We start from the raw sequence: 27,420 nt of genomic DNA, 5'->3' as shown, positions 1-27,420 counted from the left end.
CCATCCTGTATACATTCCTAGGGTCCAGCTCGGAGGGGAGTCGCTCACCTTTACTTCTTCACCCTGGGGGTGGTGTTCTCCCCACAGCTGCTGACGTCTCCTGCATTGTCTCTTTTGTCTCCTGTAGCTTTGCCCCGGGCAGTGCCTCTAGTCTCCGCACCTGCTGTAATCACAGACTCCACAGGCCCAGCTGTGAACCACTGAGCGGTACCACCACTGTGGTAATTGCGCCGGCTGCCTCCCTCTACTCGCAGCTCTGCCAATCACTGCACGGTGGGCGCGGTCTTCTTGGGTCCGCACTCCACACTCTTTTTGGTTCTTCCTGTTGTTTCAGGACCCCGTTGGCTCCTTTTGCAGGTCAGGGGGTCACCCTTTGGGATATAAAGGTTTTTTGCCCCGTGCCTGGTCAGATTAAAGGATCGATTTTAGGGCTATGTTTTAGTCAAGCCGGATCTTCACAGAAGTGTGGCTAGTGCAGGCAGCTTCAAGCCACACCCCCAAGCCGCTAGATTTTTAAAAATAAATTCAGTTTTTCATCACTTTAGAAAGTCTCACAGATCTTAGTCTTTTTATGTTTAGTCTTGAATCATATTTTCATCTTCTTATTTGTTACTTTATTCAAATCTTGCCTCTATAATTTTCTTTGGGAGGACAGATGTTTGCAAATGTTTTTATTATCTTCATATTTTCTATTTTATCATAAATGTCATATCCTAACCACCTTATTACATCCACTACCTTCTGTATTTCATTTATTCTCAAATGAACCAAAGGTTGAATCAAAGGTCACAACTGAAATGTTCCAAATGTCATTGTCATCTTCTTCTTTTTGAATGGATACTAATTTATTTTCATAAGCGTTGGAAAACCATCTAAAATTGACAGGATTTTAGAGTGATTCATTTAATACCAATTGTCAGTTTCGGTAATTATGTCCACCAAATGTGGTATTTTAGAGGCGTAATAGCTAGCAGGAATGTGGACTGAAAGCTTTGCTTTGTCTTTAATGTCACTTTCTTTTGACAAGTGTTTTTCTATGCTTTCCATCTCATTATTAGGTATTAACACTGGCTCCTTGATGTTATCCTCTTCCTATATTTCTCCATTCATCTGTGTGCTTTCATTGATGGATACATTATCTAGATTTATTGTCTCCATCTTCATTTCATTCATTTTATTATCAACTTTAGTAGAAATTAGGACCAGTTTTTGCTCCATACCCTCCTTCTCATTCCTTTCAAAATCCAGTAAGAATTATTTTGCCAGAGGACGAAACTGCAATGTATTTGAAGCCTTAATAATGTGTTTAAGCTCTACTAAAAACTATTAAATTGCAGTGTAAGAAATTGGGCTATTGGCTTAGGGAGTGGAAACCCCACTCGGGCAACAATCAAAATCCTTGTGAGAGTGAACCACTATAATCACTAAATTAACCTATGCTTCCCCTTCTGATAGTTTGTGGAAAAAAGGTCAGGCTGAACTTAGAGGAAATGTGTAAAGTGTTTATTCAGCATACATGCAGAAATAAAGTGACAACACAAGAAAAATCCCAAATAAATTTAGAAAAAAATAGAGCCAGTTGCAATACATAAAATGCTAGCAATCAGGAGACCTGGAGATTTTCAATTTTCATTTTCTTGCATGAAAACAGCAACTTTAAGCACAAACAGTGGTCATCTGGTCACACTATACTGGGGAAAGTCACAAGTTCAGTCTGACCATGATGGAGTGTGAGCCCGGAGCAGGGACCAAGTTATTCCCGCTGAAAAGTTACCTTCTTTGTAGTTATGGTTGATCTGGAGAAGGCCACGAGAAGGTGGCTTTCAGCATGAAGAGCAGATCTAGTGTTGCAGTCAGTTGTTGCTGTAGTGCGAAGATCTGGTTGTCACCTGAGCCATTCGTTGGTGGTCATTGTGGGCTGCTGTTGCTGTAGCATGATTTTTTCATTGCTGATTGTCACAGTCAGTCATTAGTTGGCATGAAGAGCAAGCCTCATCGCCGCTTCACTTTTCTGGACATCATGGGGATCAGAATTTTGACCTGAGTAAGCCCGTTGCGGCCCCAGGAGTTAAAAATGTACGATCTTTACCTTTTTTTCTTAGAAGAGCTTCCACTAATGCGAGTCAAGGGTCCAGGACCTCGGTACACCTCTTGGGGATCAGGACGCACTCCAACACGGCTCAGGCAGGTCCAGTTGCATGTCCAGGGAGATCCAGTTACAGCTAATCCGCTGGGTAGTTTTAAGGAAGCCTCTGATGTTTGTTCTATTCCTGCAGCTCACACACGGACACAACAACAGCCAGCTGACCCTTGGAGCCAGTCTGGGTAGCCTGGGATGAAAGTACCCTAGTCCAGTCTTCCCTCTCATCAGCAAAGTAGTCCTTCAATCTGCAGGGCAGTCCTCTGGCAGCAAGGCAGTCCTTCTTTTGAATCTTTCACAGGCCCAGAAGTGTATAAAGAATGGCTCTGGTGGCCCAATGTGTCTACTTGGTGACAGCCTTTGTATAGGGGGACTCCCTGTCCTACTCCCAACACTGGTCTGGTCAAAGCTCTAAACTGTCTGGGGGTGACAAAAGGCAGGGCAGGACTAGTGTTTGTGTGTGTGTGCAAAGTCCTTTGAATTGTAAGTGAGGCTGGGAACAGCTCCTCCCCAGCCATTCTTTCAGGATGCATCATCCTGTCCACGCCTAAGTCCCCTTTATGTCACTGCCTTGAAGGCATACTAAAACCCCAACAGCAGTACCATTCACACTCATGTGACCCAGGACACTGGCAGAAAGGCACAGTTGGTTAGGACACAAAATTACCAACTTTCTACAAGTGGCTTTTCTTGTGGTTGTAACTTAAAATCCAACTTCACCATTAAAGGGGAATTTAAATTCAAAAGAGGCCAAATATTGTTTTCTAAAACTATCCCCTTTTAAATGTAATACAGTAACCCAGAGTTAGTGAAAGGAAGAGCTAGGCCTTGCAACAGTGAAAAACTATTTTCACTGCCAGGAATTGTAAAACTTAAGTACACATATCTTTCTTTTTAAACACACTGCACCCTCCGTTATGATCCTCTAGGACCTACCTTAGGGGGTGACTCATAAGTATTAAAAAGAAAGGTTAAAGCATGGCAAAAGGAATATTTTGACAAGTCGAAATGATAGTTTAAAACTTCAGCTGCATAGTTTAAAACTGCAGCGGCAGGCCTGTGATGTTTTAAAAGGCTACTTTAGTACAAGGAGTGCTGCAGCCCACTAGTAGCATTTCATTTACAGGCCTTGGGTACATGTACTACAATTTATTAGGGGCATAGTAGTATAGTAAATGTACCAATCAGGTATGTGCCAATTGTACCATGTATTAAGGAGAGAGCACACACACTTTACCACTGGTTAGCCAGGAAAGAGTGCCCAGAATCCAAAAGCCAACTGAAATAGGTTCAGCAACAGAAAGCTAAACACTTGGGGGTAAGGTTCAACACACAATACTCTTGTCCCTTTTTCCATTATTTTGCTTTTATTCTGTCACAAGTTCATTTTTTTATTTGAAATATTAACACATTTGACAAGAAAATTCAGGATCGAATCCAATGTATTTTGAATTACCAATAGCTTCGGAAAGCATATCCATTGATAGATCATCGCTGGTAGAGTATCTCTACTTTCCCCACTATTTCTGTTGATTAATATAGATGAGATCAACTCATCCAGGCAAATATGGCAGTTTTCAAGCAAAGAATCAGGCAAGAGGCAAGAATCAGGTGGAGAAAATCTTACTTTTTAAATTATATTATATATTCTGAAAAAATGTTGATTGCTTCTTTCTTATATCTTCTTTAACTGAAGACTTTTTAAACAAAATCAATGTTCCCAGGTAACATAGAAAAAATTGCATCTCAATCAAATACTTTTGTTTAAACCCAGTGTGGTTGCTTTTAAAATTGATTTGTCACTAACTAGTTTATGTTCACTATTGATGGTTGTTTCTGTGACAATCTCCCAATTTTCCCTTTCAGAGGGCATTCTCATTAATGTAGATTTTGTAGGTTGTAGTGTTGCTCAGATTTGATTTTACTTTACTGGGGAGCGCAAATCCAGAAGGCAAGTTTAAAGCTAGCACAATCAACGAGGGGCTTAACTAAGGTTTACAGGAGGTGCTCCCAAAACATCCTAAGCCCGGCAGCTGAAATTTATAAAGTTCAAGCTATGGGTGCTGCGCTTTATGGTGCCGAAATCTTGGGCCATCACCCGCTAGGCTCCTTGGTAAATTCTGGGAACTCCTTTACTAGGCAACTTCTTGGTCTTCCCCCAGCTCCCCTCTTATACCACTTAGAATTGACCTGGGGATTAGATCAATTTCTGATGAAGCCGCCCTTAGACCTCTTTTATTCTGGTGCCGCTTGTGGAGCACCCATGAACTGTCAACTTATATAGAAGAACTGAGTGAAGTGCTGAGGCTCCGGGGCACAGGCAAACTCACCTGGCTGGTACATATTAGGAACACCTGTGCTGCAATAGGGAGACATAACCTGCAGACCAATGCAGAAGAATCCTGCCTTGCTATCCCCAGGAATACCCTAGTGAAGACCTATAGGAAATACAAACAAACCCAGGTCACAACGAATTCCATGGCTGGTCGCCTAACACTAGAGTTTCTACCAATCAAAGACCAATACAGTCTAGAACTAGTCTTGGATGATATCCAGCCACTTTTGGCCCAAAAATTATATCTCCAATTCAGACACTGGGTGCTCCCATTGCGCCCATCTAGTAAATGGGCGGTCAGTCCTGATCAAGGTTGCCCAGCTTGTAGCAATTTAGAGGAGACAGATATCCATGTATTCTTCATCTGCCAAGGTTATAAGAAGACAAGGACGCGCTGGCTCCGTCATATATGTAGAACTCTGGTAGTTGAACACTGTAGAGAGGTATACAGGATATTGAAATATGATACACATCCACCCATTGTGTTTTCTGTCGCACGTTTTTTATTCTCAATGTGGTGAATGCGCAGTGCCATTTTAAAGTCAACACCCTAGTATGGGCTAACACACTGTACTATACCTCCCACGACGAACCTAGTTTCTAGTTTCTCATAGGTATCTGTAAATTGTAAGCAAGCATTTTAGAACTTTTTAAGAAAACCATTTAACTACAAGGTTCACAATGGAAATTGATTATCTCCTCGCTGTTCTATTGTTTAATTTTGCTAGATTAGATTAGGGACATCTCCTGCCTACATAAGGGCCTCTTATGAACTTAATATTCTGGACAAAGTAGTAATTGTTAAGATTGCCGGTAGGTTGCACAAGCACTTAAACTATCTGTAGAATGATGCATAAGCACTTTGCTATCTCCCTAACTAACCAACATCATGGGGCTGCGGCCAGAGGCAGAAGGAAAATGGAGCCACAATCCGCCAGAGTGGCTGCATGTTACACAAGCACTTTACCATTTACTCACCTAAACAACAATGTGGGGCCAGGGGGTGAGCTAGAAGGCCAAATGAGTTGATAATGGGCTTTGTTCATAATACATGTTTTTATCTCCTTTGCTGGTATTCTCCGAGGGCCTTGGTTGTGATAGTGCAATGTCCTACATGTCATGTTTTAACTCTGATTTTAATCAAATGTAATGTAAATTTTATATTTGCGCTTTTATGGCCTTTCTAGGCCGTAATAAAGTTTTCTGAGATGAGATGAGATGAGATTTTACTTTAAAAAACTGAAGAGACAAGAGGCATATGACAAAAAAGAAATAGTTTGCTTATTTGAAACATCAGCCGAGAGGCAACGATCAGTGTTGTGGCTGAAGACTAACTCGATGTGCAGAAGTTTGGTCCAGTTATTTATACAGTTTTTAAAGTGCAATAAATCGATTATACATTCTTGAAAACAACATAAATCTGGGCCTAGTCAGGATCTTATAAATACAGCCATCTGATAAGGGTAACAGGTGGCTCTCGACCCTTGCTTGGGCACTGTATGGACCAGTGGGTTTGTCCGGATGTCCGGCTTGGGAAGCGCGTGATCATGGTGTGTGGAGTGTGCGTGCTATGCTCTGCTTAGCTGAGTGTTCCTAACTGCATGTTGCATCTAAATTTGTGGTATTTTGGGAATATACACTCCTCTGGTCAGGTAGTTTTATTGGGGCCAACCTTTTTGGGTCTGATTGTGGTGCAGCTGCCTATCTGGGTAAGTGATCTGGGTTTTCCCTTAGCACGCGGGCTAAGTGTAACCCCACCTGTGACTTGTCAATAGGTAAATCTGGGTATGGTTTGCAGGGCCTGCCTAACCATGTATTTCTAACTCGGGGTTGATGGGGAGGTTATCTCAGGTGGATTCAACAGCAATGATATGAGTTCTATATTACGAGTATATGTAACATGGTGATTGTCATTACAAGTACATATAACATACGTACTTTGGCTATTGCATACATCAACATCATAGAGATTGCATTTATCAACATTATCGTCACTGTGCATACTTTGGTTGTATTTACTGGTATTAACAGTGTTATGTGTGCAAATATCTTGGCATACATTAACATCAAATTCACCGATTTTAATATTAGCAGTATTGTAGAATCAGTTTCATTTTCATTTCACTTCCCACCCGACTTAGAAGGCAACTTTTCAGCAGGACAAACCTGGTCAGGATATCAGACCCAAGCTATATTGCGACGAGTGTGACCAGATGACCGTGAGTAAACTTGAATATCTCCACCTCTACTGATTGGATTTTTTTTGTTCTGGTGTCATTTTATTTATTAAAATATACTTTATTTTTCTAAATTGTTTTGGGATTTCTCTTGTGTTGGGGTTTCACTTTATTACTGTTTGTGTGCAACATAAATACTTTACACTTTGCCTCTAGGTTATGTGTGACTGTTTGTGTGTCAAGCTGCCAGAGGGTTAAGCACATATTAATCTAGTGAGTTTTTGTTGTTCGCCTTGACAAGGTTTGTGGTCATTATTTGATTGGGGTTTCCATCCCTTCCTACTAAAAACCCAATTTCATACCGTATGTTAATCTAAATTTGGTAATAGTAGATGGTTAAGCAACTTACTGATGCTATCATCATATTACTATATAAAGTAATGACAGTAACCACCAGAATGGCTCTCATGCTTTCGAAAACTAGGCAGCCTGAGTGATCTCAGCCCATAACCAAAAGGATTAGGAGATAGTTTGTTCATTGAGATGAAGATGTATTGAATAGGTGGCCGATGGACAAACGCTTGAATTAAGAAAAATATTGCATTAACCAGCAGTGCAGGTTCTTAAAATATTTTACTGTTACTGGGTTAGGCTGTCAATGTAAATAATATATCAGTGTGTTCATGCAGTTATAATATTTGTATATATCCAGCATACTGCTGGTGTTTGCATGAAATGGCTGCTATATTAAATAAATCACCGGGCTTTAGACTGAAACCAGCTATTAAAAATACTGTTCATTTAACTCTAATTCATTGAGTTTTGCCGGCTACCATTGTGAGAAAAGAGGTATTCTTAGTGAAGTATTAGTTTGACTTAAATATAATAGGATTTTTTCCCTAAATTGCCTAAGTCTCATCAAAATGATGGGAATAATGGATGCTTATTGAGACACCTGGAGTGGCGGAAGGGCACAAAAAGCACAAATAAGTGCTACTATGTGAAACGGCAGAGATTTTTGCAGGTAATTAGGTGGCTGCACGGCATGTAATGGGTGTAACATCTCTAATCAACAGAGGGCATCTCAGAGTGGAAACGCATTGATACAATCCTTTACAATGTTATGGCTAGTTTAATAGTTCAGATGTCTGTACCTAATTGGTAATTTGATATTAATAATGATCTACTGATTCAGTAGACAGAGAAAAAGAGACAGGGACGTGTTTGACAGAATTATATGCTTAGTTAAAGTGCTACATAAGACATTCTACCAAACCTGTTTTTGAGTAGTTTACTTACAACGAAAATATGAATCTTTGCTCACACTGTACCTCAGATCAGTACCAAACAAAAATGCTACAGAAAAAAGTAAGGCTGTGGCAAACTATAGTGTAATGTAAGCTGTTAGAAATGGGGTTTCTGGTTGGCTAAGGTGTGCATCTCTGCCAGGCAGAACCCAGCACTCTAGGCAGGGCAAGTAAGTTACACACCAGAGATAACCTGTGCTCAACCCCGGTAGCTTGGCATAGAACAGTCAGGCTTATACCCAGAGGCAATGTGTAAAGTGTTTTCGCAACACACTCATGCAAGTGACAAAATAAATACACCACAAAAGAGACTCCACAGGTGAATATATAAAACTATGTTTCTCTATTGTATATAAGCATAGACCAATTTGACATGAACCACTAATTACTTTGCCAAAAAGTCAATTGTCAAATATCACAATTAGTGCAATAAATACAACATTACTGTGCATACTATACATTCACAATATATAGTACTCGTCGTCCTAAACAAGGCAAGGCAAAATGACATCCATCAATATTTAGTGCTGGTAACGCAACAGATAATGCCTAAAACACATAAATCATAACTACTGGGCTTACTTATGCCAACCTGTGACACTATCCTGGCAGTGCATGAACCAAAACAACATACATAATTATATAGGGGCATGAACTGCAGCAGGTTAGAGGAAGAAGTCCATAGGTCACCAAGTATCACCCATGGTACATGAACACAAGTCTATCCTAAACACATATGTCATGGAATCCCATAAATGTATATTCACCAACTCTCTACCCTCCCATTAACATGATTGCAGCTTTGTGCCAGTTGTAGATAGTGTGGCAGCCCTCTGGGGCCTCCATCAAGGTTTTACCACGCAATGCCAACATCAACCAAAAAACAATGCAGGATGGCTCCATGGGAGCCTTAGGGGTTGAGATGCTTAGTTTACATTAAGTATAACCACCCGCAAAGGGAACCCAGGAGGGCTATGTGGTTTCCCTAGGGCTCGGCTCATCCTTCACACCCTTGTTAGGAATGGGACAGAGCAGGTGGGGCCACAGACATATCTGCAGCCTCAAAAACAGTATCTGTGGTGATGCAGGACGTATGCAGAAGCAGTTCCTGTTCTGGAGACAAGATAAACAGCAGGGCGGGAGGTGCTGTCTTGTAGTCAGTGAAGGCAGCACTTTGGCAGTGCCTGGCAACGACACAGTGACTTCCTCCAGAAGGGAGCCTCACAAGAGTGGTTCTCAGCAGCCGGTGAGCACAAAGGGATGGTGCTTCAGCATGTCTCTGAACTCCAAGACTAGGGCATGTTGCAGCTCCCCTGCCTAGTGGGGTCCGGGTTGAAGGACACACATGCTGTCACTCCGTTTATATGGGGGAAAGTGCTCCATTGCGATAACTTGAAAAACAGGATCTCGCCAGAAAAGCAATCCACACGCACTAGTGGAAAATAGGCATCATGAGTGGCGAAGCACTCAGGTGGGACCTTCTTATTTCCTTTGGATTCCTTGAGACAGGTGGGGTGACCCAGCAAACCCCTCGAGAACACTAGGCACTGGGCAGGGAGAAACAGACATGCAAGCCAGCACAAAACAAGGGTAATGGATCAAGTGATGGTTCTTCCTGCCAGTCCTCCCAGTGCTTTGGGGGGACCACAGTCAGGGATGGTCTGCCTCAGGGCAACAAGCTGGAAAACAATCCAGTAAGTCCTTTGTACTACCCAGAAAACAGTAGCCAGCAGAGCAACAGATGAGTTCTTTGTGCAGTGCAGACAGTCCATCTGACAGAGGTTCAGTCCCAGTTCCAAAAGAGCTCTTTAACCCCTTCGCTGCGGCGGGAATTCCGCCGCAGCGATGGGGGGTGCGGGGACGGCAGCTCGGTGGCGCTGTGCTCATGACGGAGCCACTCCGTCATGAGCCACGGTTGAGCTGTGCTCATGACGGAGCGGTTCCGTCATGACTCCGCCGAGTTGCGTTGTCCCCCTGCACAGGCGGGGAAACAGCGCCGCGTAGGCGGAGCGCCCGCCAACGGTCGTGGCATGACGGAACCGCTCCGTCATGAGCACACGGCAACCGTGGCTCATGACGGAGCGGTTCCGTCATGAGCGGGGAAGGGGTTAATCATGGAGTGAGAGCTGCTGTACTTATGCTCAAAAATGCCTTTGATGTAGAGGGGAATTCAAAAGAAACCTTAGAACCCCCTTTCAACTCAGCCCTGGCTCTAGACGCACAGTAGGAGGTAAATCAGCCCTTTGTGTGAGGGCAGGAAACAGCCAATACAAATGTAAGTGTGCCTCACCTCCTTCTCTCCCGGCCCATGAAGTTCATCAGTATGCAGATGGATGCAGATGCCTCTCTTGTCACACCCAGCCCTTCCTGTGTTGTGGCTGTCTGGAATGTATGCACCACGCGTAGCTGTCAACCAGGCCCAGACGTAAATTGGAGTCAGGGGCTGCAAAACACATAGGGGAATATGTACAATCCCCTATTGCTACAGCAACGTCACTATTTGTGACGTTTCCGTGGTGATAGGAGGTTCACCTTATTTACAAGGCAGCTTTAATCCACTTAACGTGGCTTAGCGATGACTTGTAAATAAGGCCCCCTTTCTCGCTATGCTTCAATTGAAAGGGGTGGGCAGTGGGTGTTGTGGTGGGTGTTCCACCACAACACCCATTGATTTTGATGCTGCCCCTAGGAGAAATGCTTTATTTCTCCTCTTTTTTCTTTTACCATGTGTGCTGCACACACATGGAAAAAACAAAAGCCTTGGATTGCCTAGGTGTAGGAAGGTGACCCTTCCTGCACAAAAAAAATCCTTTAAATTAAATGTCATTAAGCAGCACACATAGAAGTTACAAAAGCAGCATTTAAAGATTGTTTATGTGCAGGAAGGGACACCTTCCTACACATAAACAATCTTCCCCTGCATGCAGACACCCTTGCACTATGGTGCAAGGCTACCTGCTTTAGCGCTGCACTGATAAGTGAAGCACCAGCGCAGGGGAAAATGCAAGGCTGCACCATATCCTTGTAAATCTAGTGCAGCCTTGCATTTCTGAAGTGGTGGAGTGAAGCGTTAAGCCATGACAGCTAACGCCTCACTTCGCCACTTCTTTGTAAATACCCCCCATAGAGTTATTAGCACAGAAAAATGCTCACTTTCTAAAAGTGGCATTTCCCAAATAGTAATAATAAATACACCTACACCAATAAGCATGATTTATCACCACCATTCTAAACATGCCAAACATGACAATGATACTCCTTTCAGATCAGGAACTACCACCTAAACACATATAAGGGAATTTCCAATACTAGCCTAAGAGAGGAGTAGGCCTCACAGTACTGAGAAGCAAAATAGGGTGTTTTTCACTACCAGGACATGCCACGCAATAAAGGCACATGTCCTACCTTTAACTTACACAGCACCCTGCCCATGGGGCTGCCTAGGGCCTACCTTAGTAGAGTTTAAGGCTTGCCAAATAGTTTTAAATGGCATGTCAATGTGGTAGTAAACTGCGCATGCAGGCCGTGCAGTGGCAGACTTGAGACAGGTTTGAAAGACTAGTTCTGTGGGTGGTGCAAGCAGCGCTGCAGGCCAACTGGTATCATTTATTTTACAGGCCCTGGGTATATGGTGTACTACTTTACAAGGGACGTATAAGTAAATTAATATGCAAAACAGGTGTAAACCAATCATACAATGATTCAGGGGAGAGAGCCGATGCACTTTAGCACTGTTTAGCAGTGGTAGAGTGTCCAAAGTCCTAAAGCTAACACAAATAGGGCCAGAAAATAGGAGGAAAAAAGCAAAGGTTTGGGGATAACCCTGCAAAAAGCGCCAGGTCCAACATATCCCCCTCCATCCTAAAACCAGGATAGACTAATCAGTACCTTGATGGGCTTCCCTGCTTAGGGCAATAGAACATGGACCCTGGACCGCTAATGCCGGGGCATGTACAAGTTCTACGCCTCCTTGAACCCAGTTGGATTCCTCTGTCTATACTCTCAGGGCCCACTAAGCTAACCCATGGAGAATACTTCTTATCTGTGGAACCCATCTGTGAAGTGCCGAACTTTAAGTTGTTCACAGATACATCCCAGTAGGCAAACAGTACCACCATGGCCAACAAGGTGATGTGGTGCCACTCTACCCCCTGGGTATGACTTTTGTCCTCTACCCAAGGATAACTGTGTCCGTAAGGACAAGCAAGAGCGGCCACTAACAGCTGTCAGCATTCAGAGTCAGGCCTCAGGCCATCCAGGGGTCTCTGTCCTCTGTGTTTTCTCAGAGTGGGGGGGTGGTGTCCTCAGGTTCATTGCATCCTTTCTCCACTTCTCCTCCCACCAGTTTTGGGGTGGTATCCTGAGACTGGTCCCCCAGCTCAGTGTCTGTGCCCTCAGGATGGACAGGAGCCGGGGTGAGACTTTGCACCCCATCACCCTCCTTTTGGGGCTCCACACTCACCTCCTAGGAGTGGTATCACCAGAATCCAGAATTGTCAGGGTGCTTGCGGCCGCCATCCTGTTCAATTCTCCCACCACTACCCTGCAGCTGGTCTCCCAACCCAGGTTCACGCTTGGGTTGAACTGGGGTCAGGAGTGAGTCATTCCTCCCCCTGCCCCCTTCTAGAATTTCACACCCTTCCACCAGAGGTACCCCCAGAAGACAGAATGGTAGGGACACTTGTGTCAGCCACCCCCACCCACAGGGCCAGTGTGATACCCTGCACCTGGTTCTCCAACCTAGAGTTTGAACCCTTGGGCTGGACATGAGCTAGAGTAGAGCCCTTCCTCCCATCAAACTTCTCCATCTGGAATTCTGCACCCTCCTGTGTGGAGTGGTACTGCCAGGCACCAGAACTGGTGGGACATTGGTATCAGTTGCCCCTCAGAGATCCCCTGACACTATGGGGTGCCCATCAGTGGATGGTCTTCTGGTACAGACTAACTTCACTTCTGGGGCCGCCTTGGGGTACTCTCCAGGATCTGGGGCTAGGCATAGGGCACCCTGGGACTTTGCCCACCCCCACCTCTCCTCCTACTCTTAGAAGAGACATGGGACCCTTTACCCACTCCACTACACTGGGAATTATCAGGGCTTCTTTGCACCTCCCTCACCCTCGGTTGGGGGAACCTGAGCCCCTCACTTTAGGCTCACAGCCAGGTATCTTTCCAGATCCTTTGGAACTCACCCAGAGGTCTGCCTCCTTTGCAAGTTCTCTGAGGTCAGAGAACTTCCACTCCAACAGGGGTTGGCATAGCCCCGGAAAACAACTGAACATGTGTTATTTGCTAATGAGATTGTACAGCCTTTCAAACCTTTTTGCTATACTACACTTTACCCATCCATCTAGTGCTTGGAAACAAATCTCCACAAGCTCCACCAAGACTGGTGATTTTCCTACTGCCCCTGAACCTCAACCTATACTCTTCAGGCATAAATGCATAGCTTGCAATCAGGGTCTTCTTTGTGGGGGTGTACCTCTGCTTGTCTCTCTGTTCTAGGGCCAGTAGGTCATCCTTCCCATCACCAGAAAAATAACTCCCCAGGCTAGTCCCGCAATCCTCCTTAGGGATCCTGCACACCATCAGAGACCTCTCAAACCTCCTGCAGCCACTGACGTATCTCATACCCCTCCCTTGATGCTAGTAACAAAGTCTGTGGGTGGTGTTCCTAATATTAGATTTACAATTGCTGCCATCACTGAAATCCACCTACAACACTGGTGAGTCCAGAGCTCCAAACCTCTGCTCATGGGTTAGTTTCCTTTCCTCAAAAAAAAGCTTTTCCCTTGCAAAGGCCCTTTCAGCTTTCGCTTGTACTCCTCAGCTAGAGCTCTTTCAACCTCTAGCCTTTTCTCCTTTATAGCCATCTGCACCAGCTGCAACCACAGACCCTCTCAGTCTGTCTATCTCTGAATTCCTCAGCAGACAGGGAGTGGGAGATGACACTGCTCCTGGCACTAGACACAGTAAGGGACTTCCATGGAACACATTCACACTGGTTGAGCAGCTAGGGAGAAATTGACAGGATAATTACATATACAGGATACTACACTATCCCTTTCATAGGCCAGCATTGGAAATTCCTTAATACACTTTTAGGCTGTAATTCCTGATCAGAGAGAATGAGCTTTTTCATGTTTGATATGTTTGGAATGGTAATGATAAATCCTCCTTACTGGTGAAGTTGGATCTAACATTACTGTTTTAGAAATGCAACTTTTAGAAATTGGACATTTCTCTACACCTTTTGCTCTATGAGCCTGGCCGCCTGTCTCCAATACACGTCTGGGTTGGGTGACAGCTGTATTCCGTCTAAACAGCCAAAAACACAGAAAGATGAAGCTCATCTGCATTCTGAGCACTCATCTGCATTCTGATGGGTCTTCCTCAGGAGGGAGGGATGTGAGGGGCTAACACTTACATTTCAATAGGTAGGGTCCTTTTCACACACAAAGGAGTGATAAATCCCAACAGATAACCTGGCAGACAGGACCGGGTTGAAAGGGATCCTTGTACACTTCAAAGAGCTCCTTTGAAGTCACACCCTATACTATGGGCACTTTTGGGTATAATTAATGGGGGACTTATTTACAAGCCCTTTGCGCCGCAGGTGCGTCACTGTTCCCCATATTAAAATTGATGCACCAGCAGTGCAAGAGCCTTGCAAATAAGCCCCTGTGTCTCTCACCCCCTGAATCAGACACTTCTGGATCTTGAAGCCAATCTCTGTCAGTTGGACTAAAATATTCAACTGGACTGCTTTTCTGGAAGGACTGTTGCTGCTTTTTGCCCTGCAGCCTGCTGCTCCCTAACTTTGCAGAATGAGATCTGGATTATGTCTTCCTTCCATGTGATCTCCAAGGGCTTGCTGGCTTGCCTCCTGTTTTCTGAAGTCTCAGGGACACAAAAGACTTACTACAGTTCTGCTGGTGCTGCTGGACACTGCTGTAAGTAAGTCTTGCCCCTGCCTGAGGTGCCCTCCCCAAGATCTGTCCTCAGAAGTGGTTTATGCAGCTGTTTACTACAAACACAGATGCATTGCTGCTACCACCTGAAAAATTCCGGCTCATCGCCCCTCGAAGATGACGCAGAGGCTGCTCGATTACACCGGTATTGCAGCCTACGTGGCTCAATTACAATGCTCTGGGTGGCTCGACTATGATGCATTGTGTACAAGCCAACTGAGTTCGCCACATACTCAGTAGTCAGACTGCATGAGATATCCCGCTGCATTGTGTTCTTAACATAGACATTCATTTGCGATTCCCAGTGGGCTGTAAAAAGACTTACCTCATGAATATTAATGAGGCAGGCCTTGGTTTGCGACTCATTAGGAATCGTTAAAATCCCAGGGATGGTGGCCTTCTGGGGTCAACAGACCACCATGTCTATGAATGCTGTTAAATAAAACAATTTTTCAAAGGAAAACTGCATGCGTTTCAAAAAAATACATGAAAAGTGTTCTTTTAATATTTTAAGAGCAGGTAGTGTTCCGGGGGACCACTGTCTGTCTTATAAAATATTTTCGTGAGCATTCTAAAAGGGGAAGGGGTCCTTCTGGAATCCTTTCCCATTTGCGAACGGGTTACAACCATTTTTCAAATGGCAGTAAAATGCGAATGTTTTGCGGCTGCATTTCAGTTGTAAAATAATCACAGTGATCCGGTATTTATTAGGAAGGGACAACTTAAATACGCCTCTTCCTAATACCTAACCCCAAAACCCAAAGTGCAATTTGATAACAAGGTACCGAAAAGCTATTTGGGCTTTGTACATGCAGAATAGCATTTTTGCATTTGCAAATGTGCCGATTCCACAAATTGGTCTATTTGCGACCGGCAACCAGGTTTGTACATGTGACCCCTGATTTTTTTAAATTCATGTTATTTTGGTCTTGTTTTATTCAGATAAATATTCTCAATTTTTCTAAACCTGTGTGCAGTTTTGTTGTTGTCCATTCATTGTGTCACTGTGTGTGTTGCACAGATACCTTTTAAGGTAAGCCTGCATGCTCTGTGTCGAGCTACCAGAGGGTAAGCATAGGTTGATTCAAAGTGTGTAACTGACTTACCCTGACTAGAGTGGTTGTCCCTACTTGGACAAGGTGCATAACTCTCCCAACTGGAGACCCCATTTCTAACATGTCCTAACAGGGCACAAAAGAAAGGTTCAGAAAAATGCAGACATACTCGCAATGTAAATGGGCTGTGCACAGAATTGCCACGCACTACATGGCAGGCACCACGTGGTGCCTGCCACGTAGTGCATTGCAATGAGATGCACCCCCCACCCCCGAACACTCTGGGGGCCCACAAAAGCAGAAACTGCATTCCTTTCCATGGCGGCAACGCCGCCATGGAAAGGCTCCTCTCCGCCTGCATCATGATATGGCCACCATATCATGACCCTTTTCCGACCGGCCAACGAGTCGACCGGCGGAAAAGCGGCAAATGGTCTTTCCGTCTGCCACAGACCCCCCAGCCATACTAATATGGCGGGTGGTCAATCAGAAATGGATGGTGGGCAGATCACGCCCGCCGGTCCAGCTGTGGCTACCGCTGGCCTGGCGGGGGGGTCTGCCCGCTGTCCTAATGGGCCCTCATATGTTTTAGTAGTAAATGTGAGAGTGGCAGAGATGGTGGCTGGAAAACATGGAATGCTTACTACTAAAGGAGATGGATTAATGGAGTAGTAAGGAAGGGTTAACGAAGGAGTAAAAAGCGGTGCAGTGAGGGATGTGCACCAAACCACAAAAGAATAAACACATTCCTATTCACAAACTGCATTTCTAAAACTACTACAACCAAAACAGGACCCACAACAGTTGTAAATGTTCTCCAGGTCAAAACACCACCATAGCAAACCACTGGTATTGCAATACCCTCCAAGTAAAATAATGGAGGTAAGGACCAGTGAGATCATGTTAAAAATAATTATTGAAACTAGTTAAAACATAAAGACATTTCATTGTTAAAATATCTAAAATAAAAAAAATTGCATTTTCATTTTACATATTTTAATAAATGTTTTCAAATCCACAAATTATTGTAACCTTATTTTTTATAGTCAGATCAATGTAATTCAGCCTTTCCATCACTATTAATCATTTTTAATGCATAACACTTTACCTTTAGCTGGGATTTTTGTTCATAATTGAAATTTCAGAAAAAAATGATTGTAATTTATTTTAATATGTTGAAACAATCACATTTTAAAATTCAATTCAATTAATAGTACTTTAACATTTGTAATACTGTTCTACAATCAAAATAAATATTTAAAATTATCAACAATATTTTTATTATTATCTTAAATGTAATACATGTTTAAACATTTCCCTACACTCTACCATATGGATATCTCTAACCAGGTGTCAGAGACCTCTGCCTGCATGTGAAAACTGACTGGCTGTAACTTTAAACTATGAACTTACTTTTCATAGCTTACTAATTGAGCTAAAGTAATTTTGATATATAAAATTACATTAAAAATATTTTTAAGCTATATATATATATAGCAAACAAAATCCCACCTCAGGTTAAATGTTTGTTTGTGCTTAGTATGTATTCAAATCTGCAAATGTTATGTATGGAATTAATTGAAATTAATTTAATTTAAAAAAAGAAAGATACATTTATTTTTACATTAGAAGCTATTCTTCAAATAAGTTATCATCAAATGATACTTATTTTAAAAATATTTGTCTTTTTTTAATATTCAGTTCATTTATATTCATTTATAAAAATTCAGAGTACCTTAATTTAATTTAACATTATTTCCTATGTTTTTAAGCCCCTTCTCAATTATGATCTATGGTAGAGTGTTGCACTATCAGTTGTTTTCTATATGTGGTGCTCTAGCGGTGGAAACTTTCCACCTGTACATTTGATTAGTCAGAAGTATTAAAGGTACTCAAAAATGAAAGTGTAAATTAAACGTGTAGATGTACTCACGTGTAAGTTTACCTTTGTAAATAGGCTAGCTAGTGTGTATTTGAAGTGTGCACTTGATATATAACAAACTTATATTCAAGTCCATATTGCATTTCTTCAAATCCCCGCTTGTGGCAGTCAAAAACTGCCTCAAGAAATCACTTGTCAGTTATTTGTAAAATATGCTGTATACACAGAGAGTATGGAAGGCTTTTATCTAAAACAGCAGCATGTAAATACATGCATAATGACTGAAATATTAATTGATATGTTATATTGTCTTGTAGGCCAAAGAGAGACTTGGTAAGAAAGAATTTTGTGAGATTAATTTGAATGTAAATCTGAGATTTCGTTTACATTGATCTGAATTATGTGCTTGTTATAAATTATGATGGCGAAGCACTGTTAGAAATGGTGTTTCTGGTGGCTAGGGTATGCACCTAGGCCAGAGAGAACCAACCACTCTAGTCAAGGCAAGTAAGTTAAGCATCAACGATAGCCTGTGTTGCCAACAAAAAGATACAGCAAAAAGTGGGAGGCAAAAAGTTGGTGGAAGACCACCCTAAGGAGGACAGGTCTAACAAGCACATAATTGGGGAAATTAATGTTGGAATTAAATTTGTCCTTATGTTGCCAGTTTTAGGCTTATCTCAAAGGTAGTAGAATACCTACATCCAACTGAGGGGCACAAAAAATATATGCGCGATCAGAAATTCCCCCTCCTGGTTCCAGAATTAAAAATAGTGGAATTCTACCCTTGCAAATAGTATTTGCAAATATTAAATTCCACCAGTTTGGTGCATTTCTACAATAGTAAAATATGGGTTAAAAGGCAGATATGTGGGTTTCCTTGGGTGTATTCGTTGTGAAACTAGGTGAACACAGCCAAACTTGTAAGTTTGTATCCCCTTTCAGACAGTTTGCCACCATAGAAACACTGATAAATGTACCCCCATCAGAGGCAGGAGTAAGTATGATTCCATGTAGAGATTACAAAGGAAACACTACAATTTATTGAGGTGTCAGAAATAGGGTTTAGAGGAAAAGATTTAGCACCAATTTAGAGATTAGCAGGCAGAGTACTCCATTACAAACATGACAGAGTACTCTGCCAAACCCTCAGTCTGTATGCCTCATTTAGAGATGGGTGGGCCTTAAGTTTTCTGTCAATGGAGCTTCTGATGGTTGTGTCAGTGGAAATTGTCCGCTGATGGCGAGTGGGAGTAGGATCCATTGTAGGAAGAACGTTACACCGCCCCCCCTATTTAAGGTGGACTGAGTAATGTCTTTTTTTCCTGGCCTGGCAGTGAGAGACAGAAATAAAAATAATGGCCTACACACCATAGGAGTGGGAGTCTTTAGTTTTTTTTATTTCCTGAAGCAAAGTCCTGCTTTGGAGATCATTTCAGAAAAACAAAAATGTTTCAAAAGTATGGTGAACAGCTGTAAAAATCGATAACGGCTCCCCACCAAACTTCCTGTGCATTGAAAGTAACTACTGTGACATTGGTTGCTTTCAATGTAGAGAGATAAATACTGTGTGAAGAAAACAAGAGGGAATAAATATGAAAGGAGAGGAAGGAAAACAACAAGATATATGACAAAGATCACTTCTCCAAAAACAATTATTTAGTATAAGGCATCATGGAAGGTAAAATTACAATTGTCCAACAGACCAATGGTTTTCAAATGTTATTATTCAAAAATATATCATGTTTATAAATCATGTTTTTCTTTGATAGAAAACATATACGTTTCGTTATAAAAAATACACCAACAAACTCTGAAGAATAAATCCTTAACATATCAAATGTTGAGGAGCTCCACCAACACTACAATGAACAAATAACATATTGTACGTAGAATAATTTATAAAACATGACAAAAGACAAAACACATTGCCAAGGGAAATGAACAGTAGACAACAAACAATATTGACATAAGGAGAATACACAAACACACTAGAACAGAATTCAATATATGTCCAGTTAATCAAATCATTGCTCATACATGTTTCAAAAAGAAAAGCGCCGATGGGCGTTTCGGAGGTGGCACATAAACAGAGAATTCCTTCATCAGGGCACTAGGAGTACAACTAGATCGGTGGCTTAAAGCCATCTGTAGAGCATGCACTGTTGCTGAATATATAGTGCAGGGGGCTCTGTATCAACACATGTCGCCAAATGGTCTGTAGGAACAACAAAACATCAAAAAACAATAAAAGAGATTGAACATGTCTCAGCACTACGGAGTTTAGGCAACACAAAATAGCAATCTGAAATTTGTCACCAATAGAGTGTTTAAAGGTGAAGAACGATCCAAATATGTGAGGGATCATAGAAAATGAAAGCCAAGTGTGACCCAAGTATAATATCACCACAAGAAATGTAAAGCAAAAAGAACATTCTAAAAGTAAAGAAAAGTAAAGAAAAATAAAGAGAAATAACACTCAAAGATAAATAAATGCAAATACTTTCTGGGCATGAATTTGAACGGGCTCTGCTGAAGGGATCTTCTAATGGTCACTTCTTCTTATGACAAATGTATGCCTAGGGAGCAGTCCCTAATGACGTGTTTAGTTCTAAAAGTGGAGAAGGCAGAAATGTGAATAAAAACAGCAAAGTAATGTGCACTAAATGGCGCCTTATGATCGCAGTGCGCACAGAATGAGGCTTTCGGTAAAGTGACCCACCGGGTATCCACCCAATACGGGTGAAAGTAACCTATCTTCGGAAGACCTTAGATGTACTTCCTATGGCAGCTAGAAAAACCCTGGTCCATGCGCTAGTAACTTCACACCTGGATTACGGAAACGCTCTATACCTGGGAGCACGTAGCAAGTGTCTGAAGAGACTTCAATGCATACAGAATGCGACGGCCTGCCTTGTTCTGATGCTGCCCAGGAGAGCTTCCTCCAAAAATGCCCTTGCGGCCCTTCACTGTCTCCCGATTAAGGAAAGAATCCTTTTCAAGGCCCTGTGTGTCAGCCACCGCATTCTGCAGGGAAATCTGCATAATCTAATGTCCCCCTATACTCCAACCCGGCATCTGAGATCTTGGGGGAAGGGAAAGGTCAAAATCCTTGTGAGAAGTTGGCCTGATATATGCTGTCCACTAGTTATAGTGGGCAACCTGTATCAGTCCAAACAACCCCCTTATGGTGATAGGTTAAAGACAACCTTTATTGAAAGCTATCCTAGTGGTAGCTATGGAGAGCAGCCTTCAGGCTAAGTCTTGAAGGAATGTAAAGCAGCTTGTTTTACCAGTCTATAATCTCTTGAATGACCAAATGAAACGAAAACCACACCAGGTCTATATTTAAAATATATGCATTTAGGATAAAACACACCCCTCTAGTCTCTTTATGAAGCTAGTGTTCGAAGTACTTAATTTACAAGTCAGTATTCAACAGTAAAAGCACAAATACACGTTTGGGCCCTAGGGGCATACCAAACCATATACCAATAAAGTGGTATAAGAACCACGACTGAACTAGATACAAGGACTAGAGCCTGTAGAAGTGCTTGGACCACAAGGAACCACCCAAGGCAGTGACACAGGGGCCCACGGGGGACGCGTGCAGTGTGAGATCACAGTTGCGAAACGCCATTAACTTAAGAGTTTAAGGACACTTAGAGGACGACTACAAGCAAACCCTTTTGGACTCAGAGGTGTCTAGGACCAACACCCATGGGAGCACCGAAGTACTTGAGTTACCTCACCCAGGGAAGCCGGGTGCATAGGTGTCAAATGGTGTCGGGTCGCGGCGTAGTTTTCAATGGATGCTGGCAAAGAAGCGCTGCTGCTGTGAAGAGGAGTAGTGTCCGAAGAGATCCAAGCCTGGATTGAGGATGGAAGGAACCTGAAAGCAGGGGGGACAGGACTTACCAGTGACCAGGGGCATGATAGTCCAATGCCCACAGATGTCGGGTGCTTCAGGTGAGTTGATGGGTGTCTTGACTCTTCAGCCATGAGGTCCAGGAGGCATCGACGACAACCAGGAGCTGGATTCGAGCTGTCCCACAAAGTTTGACGAGTGCTGCGGTGTCTGCGACCACGATGGACCCAACAAGCCTTGGCTACGACAAGTCATGTGGAAACAGAAGAAGGACATCAGTGCTGACCAGCAAGGTCAGGGGGACTCACCCAGCGAAGGTAAGTCAGGGCACATCTGGAGCAACCAGGAAAGCCCAAGCAATAAAGGAGTTTCCTTTGTGGGGACCCACTAGCCAAAGGGATAGCGATCATGAAGAAGCCTCAAGCGGTCGCACTTGAAACTGGCCCACGGGTCACTCGTGGAGTGGAGGCCAGAGATCTTAGGTGCAGTAGGTGCCCAAGGCTGGGGCTACTCGAAGCCCAAAGCACAACTTCGAGGAGGACCAGAAAGATGATGTAGCTGCAAAAGTTCATGGTGTCCAGGGGTCACGGTTCCACGTCACCCATGATAGCCACTGGCCTCAGCTTTGCTGTGGACTCAGGATAGCCTCGGGGAAGTTTGGAAATCCACCTCTGGTGATGCAAAGACTTCGGCGTCTGGTGGGAGCTTCAGAGTTGCAGACCAGACAGTTGCTTCTTTGGTGCCTGCCAAGCAGGGAAGTCACTCCTTGACCCCAAGGGAGATTTATTCAGTCTTCTAGCGAAAATAGAAAGTCGAAGATCCAGGATATATGTTGCAGAGTTTCATCCAGGGTAATCTAAAGTTTCAAGGACTGGGTTCCCATACTTATACTAAGTTTGGGGGTTGTACATACTCTCGGGACCCACCTATGGAAGGGTTTGGAAAGAGGGGTGGTAACACCCATTTCCTTTGTCCAGTTTCATGCCAGAGCAGGGGCAGGTAGCCCCTGCAACCGATTTGAACTGGACTATGCACAGGGACACCAAGTGTGCCCCAAGTGCAGGACTTCAAAGCACCAGAGAATGCTCCCGCCCAGCCCCAATACAAATCTGCCTGTCTGGGGAGGTGGTTACACCTCCCTGGGACAGGAAACCTATTGTCCAAGCCTCCCCTGCCGGAGTTTCAGTCAGCAGCAGGAGGCCAAATCCGTGTCTGTGGCAGTGGCATCCATTTTGTGATGCCAGGGCTTTAGAAAGTCTTTACCGGGTAGACCAGTGTGAACATGTCTCTCCCTCTAGAAGGGTGGAATGCTACCACCACCACCAGAACTGTTTGACTGTTTGACTGTTTGACACCAAACACAACATGTTTCCGTGCAGCCAGTCCAAATTTAGCATTTACCGCGAGGTCATATGCAAGAGTATATGGTCAGGCTGCACCACAAACAGCATCAGAGGAGGTACTCTGAATGCTGCAGAGGGGCTCTGCTCATGCAGGGGCATCCTCTGACATAAAAACCAAGCACTCTGCCTTCAGGATTGTCAAAGCCTGCCATAGGAATGACTTATAGGTTTTATATGTGTGTGCAATGGTAGTGATATAGGTAGCCTATACCACTGTAAGGGGTGCATGCACCACCTTACCCAGGTTGCAGTAGCAGACCTGTGTTGTCATTTTGAAGTGCTTCCCAGGGGTGGCATAATACATGCTTCAGCCCCTGGTAGGCATCTGAGGGACCTATGCCCTAGGTACATAGTATACCATATACTAGGGGCTTATAAGGCACTCCAGAATCCAATTATAGATGTACCTAATGTACATAGAAACCATTTTAGAGAGGAAGCAGCTAGGCTGGGGTCCTGATTAGCAGGGCCGCCGTCAGACTAAGGTAAAAAAACAGTGAAAAAACAGTAAAAAGTGGGGGTACCCATGTGAAGCAGATCCTACTCTCCTACAATCCTGATTATTAAAAGAGCAAGAATGGGTGGCTGATCCTTCCGATATCTGGCGGCTAAGAACTGGAATGACCTCCACTTGGATCTCCAGTTGGAACCATCGGAATCGCTCTTTCGCAAAAGACTGAAAGCATGGCTCTTCCTCCCGTAGGTTCCCCTTTAAGATGGGTTACAGTACTGCTTCAGACTAGTCTTTAGTAGCCGCAGCGCGGGGACACACTAGTGAGTGTAACCATGCGCTTTATAAACTTGCTTATTATTATTATTATCATATATAGGTCAGTAACATCATAATTACCGAAGTGCATACTGCAAAACTATTCATAAACTGAACTAAACTAACAACGACAGTTAGGTAGTAGCAGGGGTAAATAACGGAGAGGCCAAACAGGCCTCTAGAAATGGGGTGTAATAGGTATCCTTCGGATAAGCCCCTGGGGCAGGAAAAGGTTACTTAAAAATGTAAGAGGTAGAATATACACCCAAAACTGGGTAAAGCTAGCCAGAACAGTCATGTGGGGAAACTGCAAATGAGGATAAAGACCTATTGCCCAAATAAGTCTAAAACAATGCTATAGTGGAAGCAGATACGCTTACACGTGGGTCAATCTGAACAGAATACGATGGCATAGAGTTGGCCCCCAAAATCCGTAGGCACTTCAAAATGGGCTTTGACTAACAAATATAGAATGGATAAGGTGGAAGGATTAAGCCATGCGTGAACCTATGGATAATGAGAGTATATTACAAAATAGGCAGAAACTTACAAGGGCGTCCCAGCCGGGACTATATCTCTATAGACTGCCGTAATAAATTGCTCCACATGCAGTGTAATAGTCAATGTAAAAACTAAATAATCGGATGATGTAGAAAATCTATAAAACAATGATGAAGCATATTAGCTGAAAATAAAGGCACACCATAGGTGAACAGAGCAGATCTAACAAAGAAGCTGTCTGCAGGATAAGTACTTACGATTATAAATTGATAAGGTGCCCTCCGGGTCCAGCTCAGCCACGGAGTGCCGGCGTCCAACTATGGTAAGTAAAAGTAAGTGTCCTTAAGGCGTTTTATATAGTATAGTGTAACACTGCGAGCAGCAATTATCCAATGCGTCGCACCTGGACCTCAAGGTAACGTGTGGAACGCTTAATGAGATGAACTGTGTACCGTTTAGGTCGCCATATTGGATTGGTGCTCGCACTAAAAATGGCCGCCATTTGTAAATATGCAAAATGAGAGTAAGGGAACTAGCCGTGCAGATAACTACTGCCAGTATCAGTAGAGTAACAGCTAAATAGAGATAACTACATAATCATGTGACCCAGGCCATCATAAATATATAAAGGAGGCGACAAATAAGGGACTTACAAAGAATGGTATCACAGGGTTGTTTGTTAAAGGTAACCCAGAATGGAGCAGTTTCCTAACAATAAAATAAGTAGCCCTATGAGGGACAAAGCTGGTCGCAAAATATTTAGCCTCATGAGGGACAAAGCCGATCCCAAAATGGAACCCAAGATGTATAGGCAAAAAAGGTACATGTAAACAAACATGACTAGTAGCTCCAGCAGGTATGGATGTACATTCCAAATGAACAAAAATTGAAGTGACCAATGGTATAGCATGTATAGTAAAATATAGAAATATAAAAAATAGTGAGTGCCCGGCAGGAAGAATAACTCCATACGATTAGCTAGCAAGGCCTGGAAGATGCAGACGGGCTAGATATCAGACTAAATGATAAGAAGAAAAATACCGAACTACACAGAGACACTAGATCCGAAAAGAAAGAACAAGCAGGTGGGGAGAGATTTTGATGCCAATGATCAACCAATGGAGCACCTACTCGCATATTTGTTATAGCAGATTTGTGCTTTCTGAATCTCACTCTAAATTCTCTGCTGGTCTCGCCAACTTAGCCTTTGTTGCAAGGTCAGAGGATGAGATTAATGATGTTGGCAGTTCTACAGTTAGTCATTCTTTAAAAGTGAATTTTCTTTTACCCCATTCAAGTTCTGCCAAAGACAATGGTGAAATTGTACGCATGGCAGTTGCCACATTTGTGGGTGCCTAAGATGGGATCACTTCCTGTGATGGATCTCTGGGTATATTCTCTCTCTTCCTTGTAGGTGGATATAACTAATGAGTTACGGAGATTCTTTTTACACAGAAACACAAATACTGGTCTAGGAAGAGGAGTAACTTGGTGGCCTGAGTTAAGGATATGCCACTGAGAGGCAATTATCTGGCGGAGTTCATTATTGAAGTTGGAGTGTCGAATGACAAACACCAGCTTCATGTCATCCATCACAGGTTTGTTTTCCAACAGGACCTCTTTGATGTAATATTTGGCCCTCTTATATGCATCCCTAATGAGTCTATGAGGATATCCCCTATTAAAAAGTTTGTTTTTCAGTTGCTCCACGTGTAGGTCAGAATCATGTATGTTAGTACAGGTTGTACTCAATCTTAGAAACTGACTGAATGCTATGCTGTCTTTCTGACAACGCAGATGATAACAGGCATACTGAAGGAGAGTATTCCTCGTTGTAGGCTTGGTGTAGAGTGACACCTCAATCCTCTGATCAATGATTTGAATCCAGATGTCAAGAAATTCGCTCCTATCTTTGCTCATGTTGGGGCTAAATCTCAAATGAGAGTGACACAGGTTGATCCATAGGATGAACTCAGAGAGTTGTTCTTCCGGGCCCCTCTATATGAAAAAGATGTCATCAATAAATCGATGCCAATGGTGGATGTTTTTGGAAAACGGGGTAATCTCATTAAAGATAAACCGTTCCTCAAACGCACTTATATAGATGTTGGCTACATTAGGGGCACAGGCAGCACCCATACTCATACCATGAATTTGTTAAAAGATAGATTTATTACATTCAAAATAGTTCTCCTGTAGTACTATGACTAGACATTCCAGGATGAACATGTGGTTGTCTTGACTGTCACTTCTCTCAAGGGCACTTTAAATGATTCTAGGGCTCCCCTTAGGGGGATCAAATTCTGTAAAGCGCCTCAATGTCCATTGAGACTAGAACATCAGTGTAGGGATTGAATGAAATGCCTTCAATCTTCCTAATGAAATGGCCAGTGTCTTTCATATGGGCAGGTAGGTTAGACACCAAAGGCATTAAAAAGATATCTGCATATTCAGACAATGGCTCAGTTATTGATCCAATAGTGGATACAATTGATCTAAATGGTGGTTTGGTGACATCTTTAGGAGTTTTGGGTACCCATTATAGAACCGGAATGTTGGTGTAAGACCTATTGAGGTACTCAAACTCCTGTTCACAGATAGAGCCTCTATTCAGAGCTCTCTGTGTAATGTGGAAAATGTCAGTTTTGATCCTCTGTCCTGGGTAGGAGTTAACTTTAGAGTAATGTTCAGGTACTTCCAACATTGTCAGAATCTTCTCTTTGTAATTGATGCCATCCAGCACCATGATACCGCTACCCTTATCACTGGGTTTTATAGTGACTTAATTGTTGGAGCAGAGGTTCTTAAGGGCATTATTTTCCTCATAATTGAGATTGTATGATGGTTTAGGAACAAATCTCATCATGGTTTGAATTTTGAAGTATTCTATTTTTTCGAAAATGCCCACTTCAGGGCCCACCTCATCTAGGGATGGGGTGAAGGTTGAATTGTGTTGTAGTCCAGTCCTGTTATCATTGTTGGACATACCTTGGGGAGAGGAGTTGGCCTAATGGC

Source organism: Triturus cristatus, chromosome 6 (genome assembly GCF_964204655.1).
Source record: "Triturus cristatus chromosome 6, aTriCri1.1, whole genome shotgun sequence".
In the NCBI taxonomy this organism is placed as follows: Eukaryota; Metazoa; Chordata; class Amphibia; order Caudata; family Salamandridae; genus Triturus; species Triturus cristatus.
The sequence above is the reverse complement of the archived record's forward strand: the minus strand, read 5'-3'. Positions refer to the sequence as shown.